The 7326-nt window shown below is 35.3% G+C and overlaps 1 pseudogene; it reads right to left on the bottom strand.

Moving 5' to 3' along the window:
- Positions 1-3908: 3908 nt before the first annotated feature.
- Positions 3909-4480, bottom strand: LOC119527552 (annotated as a pseudogene).
- Between the last annotated feature and the right edge of the window lie 2846 nt (positions 4481-7326).

Below are 7326 nucleotides of genomic sequence, written 5' to 3'. Positions count from 1 at the left end.
TGAACATGTATAATGTTTGTAATTTAGAAAATAAACAACCTAAGGCATTTAGCACTGAATTTGGTACATAGGATATAATGTTTTTCCTAAATACCAATCTTATTTCCTTCCTTTATTACCTCTTCCTTCCCTGCTAAATCTCTTCTTTTATGTTAGAAGAATTACAGGATGCTTATAATATACTCTCCGGAGTTCCTCAATGGGAAAGATGTGTTCATCTTAGAAGGCAAATGTAGAAATCTAATAGGAGAATGATGACCATAAAACCTTAGTGGTTTTTATTATTAATATATTATGATTATGATTATTACTGCATGCCTTTTTAGAAGCTGTTGATGAAAATTTTTAAACTGCAGATTGTTGATAGTGACAATGGTTTTGGAGGTTTAAAATATTTGTTGACTACCTAATATGTGTCAGTCATCTTGCTAAGCAGTTTTTATGCTTCATCTCATTTAATGCTCATAACATAGCTATGCCATAGTTTTACTGTTAACTCCATGTTGCATAGAAGGAAAGAAGTGCTGGTATAGACTGGGTAATTACCCAAAGATACCCAGTGAGTAAGTGGCATGCCTGGGAGTCAACCTTGTAGTTCTGACCTCAAAGGCCAACATTTATCAGGGACAAGTACAGTGACTGTGCCAGTTCCAGTGAGCAGAGCAGGCTCAGAGGTGAATGAATGATCTTTGCCTCCAGGGACCTCACAATCTCCTAGTAGTAACAGACGAGCCAGATGTTCATCCTCAAGCAGTGTGTTAAGTGCTGTTCCAGAGGGAAGCAAAACACAGTGAAAACATATTGGGGCAACATCCACTCCATGTTAAAATTGAGTGTTTTCCTCGTACCAAAAGAAGTGTTTTTTCTCATTATGAAAGCAATATAAATTAATTTAAATATAATCCATGTAAATAGCTATATATATAAACTGAAGACAAGTTTAAAACAGAAAATTTATAAACCTACCACTGAGGGTGGTGTTCTCCTTTCAGACCTCTGCATGTGTAATATTACAGAACTGTGATCACAGAGCACATACATTTGGTGACCAAAGCTTTCATGACTCTGCCCTTCTCACATATTATTTCCATAGCCTGGAATGTTCTTCATTTTAAACATCACCTGTCAGATTTCTATTCCATTACTTCCTTAGATCTCAACTTAAGATTTACTTAGTTCCCAAATAAAATAATATCTTCTATTAAATTCTTTCATACCATACCCCATAATTTTCATTTTTGGATTCATTACAATTTGTAATTAGAGATATGTATTAAAACAGAAATTTTATATTTAGTACTAACTCTCCTCCAACGAGTGTTTCTCTCACAGTAGGTCAGAATAAAACATATTGTAAAAGTGATCAAATATTAATAGCCCCATTTCCATTTACAGGCTGATTTATTTAAATGTTAGACACTGGGTATTTTAAGTTCAATGACGGAGATATTCCAGAAGATATTCAATAGAAGAAGTACTTAATATTTATTTGTTGAATCAATGATACATTATGAACATGATTTAATTGATTATCATCCCACTTTATTTTTTTTTAAAGTCTGAATAGTGCCTATTATATTCCTACACCATAGAATATTTACCATTATATGCCTACATTATATGCCCATTAGATGCCTACATCATAGACTATTTCCTACAGTTGAAAAGCTGCATTGTTTATATTTTTATATTATGCTGCAGCAATGAAACTATCATACTTTTTACTTAAACATAAAAATGGGGTTGCTAACTATGGAAACATTTACAAATTCTAGGGCTTTTGCTCACTAAAACAGTAGTAGAACAGGCTAGCATAATTCTCAGAACTCAATATGATAATCAATATTGGGCCATTTTTCCAATACTTTTTTTTGTATGATCTCTTGGAAAAGAAGACATGTCTAACTGTATCCCCCCTCCTCCTCTTTTGCCCTATTTTTGTTGTTGATGTCCTATTTTGGTTGATTGTACATGCATTATCCAAAGTCAATAAGTTCAGTAGTAGAGACAGCAATGAAGAAATAGACTCACTTAGTAATAATGATTCATTTAAAGCATGACACATTAGGGCCATGCTTACATTTTGAAAATATAATCTAACTTTTTCTCATATCAAGTTATTTGGAGCCCATCTGTAAATCTTAGGTTGGTATTGATTTTATTTGACATTATGGTGGTGTTTTTGCATATCTGACAACTTAAAAGCAGAAGTTTGAGTACAGTTATGAATTATTATAATGTAATTATCATAAATTAAATGTCACTTACTACTTATCTTGCTTCATCATTAACTCATGCAAGGGTTGGATAACTATAAATATAATTCAGGCACACTGTGTCTTCTAATTTTATACCTAAAGCATTCTTCAGAAATTAAAGCATGTGGTAGAGACTGCTAATCAGGTACTTGAATTCCAACCACCTTTTCTTCCTTAGTAATAAAACCATAATATTATATGGGATGGCAATGAGCCCTGCTAAGAGACTAGATTTCTATGGCTTCCTAGAAGTTAGGTATAAATCTCTAACTTTAAGTTCTGTTGTATTAAATAAAGAGATCTTAAGTATAGTCAGTAATTTCAGGTAATTTCTCCTCTCCCCTTCTTTCTTCCATCTGATTCCTTGAGATGAAGCTGTCTTATTTGATCATGAATCGATGCCTAAAGTGGTGGTGGACCTACCAACCAGGAGCTCAGATATCAGCCATGAATTACCTATGTCTGGATTTGTTTTTACAAGTAGTGTAAATCTTGGTGTTTGAGAGAAGTTATTTTGTATTTTTTGTACATGCAGCCAAACCTAATCCTAAATATATTGATATTCACCTCAAATATTCCGTCTATACTAAGGAACCAGATTGGCCATTTTGACTGTTCATTGACTACTAAAGTTCTGTGAGTTCCTCATCTGTAAGTTCTAGAACAGAGGAAATAAGATCCACCTGTCTTCAGAAAAGCAGCTCTGAAAGGAACTCCAATGGAAATCAATATTTTTATTCTGCTCACCTTTATAATGTTGTCTTCTAAATGCCCACTTCTTAAATTAATCTATTTCTCCATAACAAATTGCCACAAATGTAGTGATTTAAAACAACATACATTAATTATCTCTCTGTTTCTGTAGTTCAGAAGTTTGGGCATGGCTTTGTGAGTTCCCTACTTTGGGGTGTCATCTGAAAAATGCAGTCAAGGTGTCAGCTGGGGTTGCAGTCTCATCTTAAGGCTCATTTCTGAAAGGATATGCTTCCAAGATCATATGACCATTGGCAGAATTCAGTTCTTTATTGGCATTTGGGGTGAGACCTCATTCCTTGCTGGCTTCCTCAGCCTGTGGATGACCTCAGTTTTTAGCTGTTTTTTTGGCCTGAGGACACTCTCACTTCCTTGCCACATGGATTTCCCCAACATGGCTGGTTACTTATTGAAAAAGAGCAAGAGAGAGAATCTCTATCAAAACAGATGTTACCGTCTTACATAGTGTAATCACTGTAGTGATGTCCCAACACCCTTGCCATATTCTATTGGTTAGAAATAAGTCATTCATGGGTGCTACCCACACAAGATGAGAGGGGATTGCACAAAGAGCACTAGGAGTCAGGGATAGTTGTGGGTCATTTCAGACTCTATGTGCCACAATCCTCCAAAACTCTTGAAAAACCTTTCTCTTATCCATGACATGTTTCCACTTAACTTTAATATTTATTGGCTTCTAGTCTTTTGCAGAACCTTTTTTTGGGGGGAAAGGAGGGAAGGTAACAAATTACTTTATTTGAAGGAATGGTACAAATGGAAGAACTTGGTGGATGTTGGTACAACTTATAGAAAAGGTAAAGGTAAACCCAACATGCATGCAGCTGTCGTGGTGATAACGGAAGTCATCCTGTGGCTCTGGGGAAGATAGCATAAGGCTTAGCTCTCATCATCACTGTTTCCCAGAGTGTGCTTGTGAAAGAGATACTCTGCCAAGACAGAATCTGGGGCCCCCATCTTGTGCAAGCTGGTTACGTAGTCACCCAATTCTTTGATGGACTTTACCTGCTCATTCAGGTAATGGGTCTCAATGAAGTCACACAAGTGGGGGTTGTTTTTGTCAGTGGCCAGTTTGTGCAGTTCCAGTAGTGACTGAATCACCCTTTTTTTTCCAAGTGTAATGCACACTCCATTGCATTCAGCCCGCTCTCCCAGTCATCTCGTTCTGGTTTCTTGATATCCTGAAGGAAGATTCGGCCACCACGTTGGTTTTGCAGCTTCATAAGTTTCTCAGCATGTTCCCTCTCCCCATGAGATTGAAGAAAATACTTGGCAAAGTTCTTAAAAGCCACATCATCACGTTCAAAGTAGTAGGACATCGACAGATAGATGTAAGAGGCGTAGAGCTCCAGGTTGATCTGGCGGTTGATGGCGGCCTCTGAGTCCTGGTTGTTCTGGCGCACCTGCGATGGGGATGTTGTCATCATGGTGGTGGCTGAGGATAGGCAGAGGCGGCGGCTGCAGGGCACTGGAGCCGTGGCGGAGCACTGCTCAGAGTGGCGGGCTGATGGAGGGCGAGCGCCAGGTTCCCTTCAAGCACTGTTGAAGCAGGAAACCCCAGCAACTCTCCACGAAGACATCTGAGAACCTTATTTTTTGACAATTTCTTTGAATTGTTGTATTTCACAGGAAGTAATAGCACGTTGGCTGGCTTTGAAGACATCTGCAAATGTCTTCAAATACTACACTCTTCAATTACTTTCACCCAGACCACCACAGATATTAAATAATTCTGGTCTGTTTATTTATTTGTTATTCATCATTGAATCAGCTCAAGAAAAAGGGAAAAATCACCCTTAAATTAATTGTGTCCATTTTAAGATAAATAGTAAGGGCATATAGCGAGTTCTATGAAAAATATTCATATGTACATTTCTTGCTTTTTATCCTACAGTGAAATTGAATACCAAATATTATAACAAGAAGATAAATATTTTACAATTAAGATGAAAATTTTATTCTGAATTCAATAATGGGAGTCAAATAGAAGTATATTTTTTGTTCCTAGACAAACATTGAACTTTTAACTCAGGGCCTAGATAAACTAAGGGAAATACTATATTTTCTAACATGGTCACCAGATTTTTGAATCCTAGTTGATGTTTATTCTTGGGTATGTTTTAAATTTATGAAACATGGTTGCCCTATTTAAGAAGCTAGTGGTAATTAGAAAAATACATTGTTTAAAAAAAAAAAAAAAAGATAAGGGATAAATAAGAATTGACAGGTGAGGAGAATCCAGAATAGAAATGCATACTTTTGCAATGCATATTTGAAAGAGATGAGGAAAGGTGAGTTAAATATACTGAAGCCTCAGGATTGCATTCCTGTCTTTAGGCAGGAGAGAGCTGATGTATTAGTGACAGAGCTGACCAGGCAAGAGAGGAAAGCGCTGGAATCTGCTAAGGTCTGGCATGAGGCAATATCTTAATGCTTACAAGGGCAAATCAAGTTGAATCCTGGTTTCAAACTTTTACTCTGCAAATTTACTTGCTGGTTGACCACAGGAGGATCATTTAATAATTTTGAGCCTCAATCTTCTTATCTGTAAATGGGAATTAAAGTTCATACTTCTCAGGGAATGAGGATTTCAGTGAGATAACATCAATATAGTGCCAAATCAGTACCATAAACAACATATAATTGCAAAAATAAAATAGAAAACTGGCAATGTGTGTCTGTGTATGTGTGTTTAATTGTGTGCGCTCATGCACTGTGTGTGTGTGTGTGTGTGTGTGTGTGTGTGTGTGTGCCTGCCTTTATTTTGGAGAGGTGGGGATGGTAAATGGAAAATCTCTGTGTGTTTCCCTTACAGTTATCCATAGTAACATACCTAGAAAGTGCAGAAAGGGTACAGATTATTTTTTTATCTCAGTATTGAAACTCATTACAGTGCACCCTAAAGTTGGTAAAAGACTAGAATTGCAGTCTGTTAGATAATGTAATTGAAATGCTCGACACATTTATTGGCACATAGCAGGCCCTCAATAAATACTAATTCCCTTCTCAACTACCCCTACTCTATTACTGAAATTCAATCAAGTATCACTGGATATAAATGCTTTCAATTTTACTAAGTAAAACTTCTTTTTGTACTAAAATGCATTTAAAAATTTCCTTAGTAAATCAGTCTAATTTGCTTTTATTATATTAAAGTTTGCTTATAGATAAAAATAAGATTGATGTCCTTTGTGAGAAAAATATTTGAAGTTAAATTTTACAGAAAAGTCCATTAACTCTTCAAATGATGAAGTTTGTGATTTGGATATTAGGTGATATTCTACTCTCAAACTTCTTAGAACACTTTTCAACATATTTATTAGAAGCGTTTCAATTGTTGTTTAACTGACATCCTGCATGGCCTTAGCCCAGTTGTTAAAAATGAACCTTGGAAATTTTATAGAAACCAAACTCTAATTAAATCTGCTCTTAAGGCTGTTCCTCTACATTGTGAAATCACATTAATGTTTTAGTTTTTGAAAATTCATTCAATGGTGTACATTTATTTTTATCTGTCTGCTCCTTGCCTTTCATCTGGCGTATTATTTATGAAAGCATTTTAAACTGCAATTAAATTATTCCTATCCTAACTCACTTAAAACTGGCACTGCATAATCTTTGAGTTTTATAGGTATAATTTATCTGATAACTGAGAATGTCAGTAATATAAGAAATGTATTTATTTTGAATTGAAAAATTGTAGGATGTTTCCCAGTATGTTTATTTTCTACCAATATATACATAGAATATGCCTAAGGGTAAATTTCCAGCCTGGATGCTGAGATATGGGAGAAATACGCTAGTAAATGTGCTAGTAACTGGTGCTAGTAAAGTTAGCAAGGTGTGTTGCCTAATGTGGATAAGGTAGCAATATGATAGCAAATATATGAAATGCCTTTGATATCTTGGTAAGTACCTAAGCAAAACAAGAAATCTAATCTCATTTAAGTAAATCTTGAAGAAATATTAGAAAGAAAATAAAATTATGCATAATGAGATAATGTAGATAAGCAAGATTTTTTATAGACATGATTAGATATGGAAATTGCACTATCTTTCTAGTCAAGAGTCCTGAGATACATCCAGATCTTCTACTTGCTACCTGGGTTAAAGTAGCAAATCATTAAACATTTCCAAGTTACAATTTCTTTTTCAGCAAAATAAGGATATTAATACTACTTCGCATAGTTGGTGTAGGTTTAAATTAGACAATGGAAAATCCCATTGCAAATTGCTAGAAAAATGTTGCTTATTACTGAAATGAATATGAAAGTGCTTTGTCAAATATAAGATACTA

Source organism: Choloepus didactylus, chromosome 1 (genome assembly GCF_015220235.1).
Source record: "Choloepus didactylus isolate mChoDid1 chromosome 1, mChoDid1.pri, whole genome shotgun sequence".
NCBI lineage: Eukaryota > Metazoa > Chordata > Mammalia > Pilosa > Megalonychidae > Choloepus > Choloepus didactylus.
Note: the sequence above shows the minus strand (reverse complement) of the source record. Positions and strands in the feature narration are given on the sequence as shown.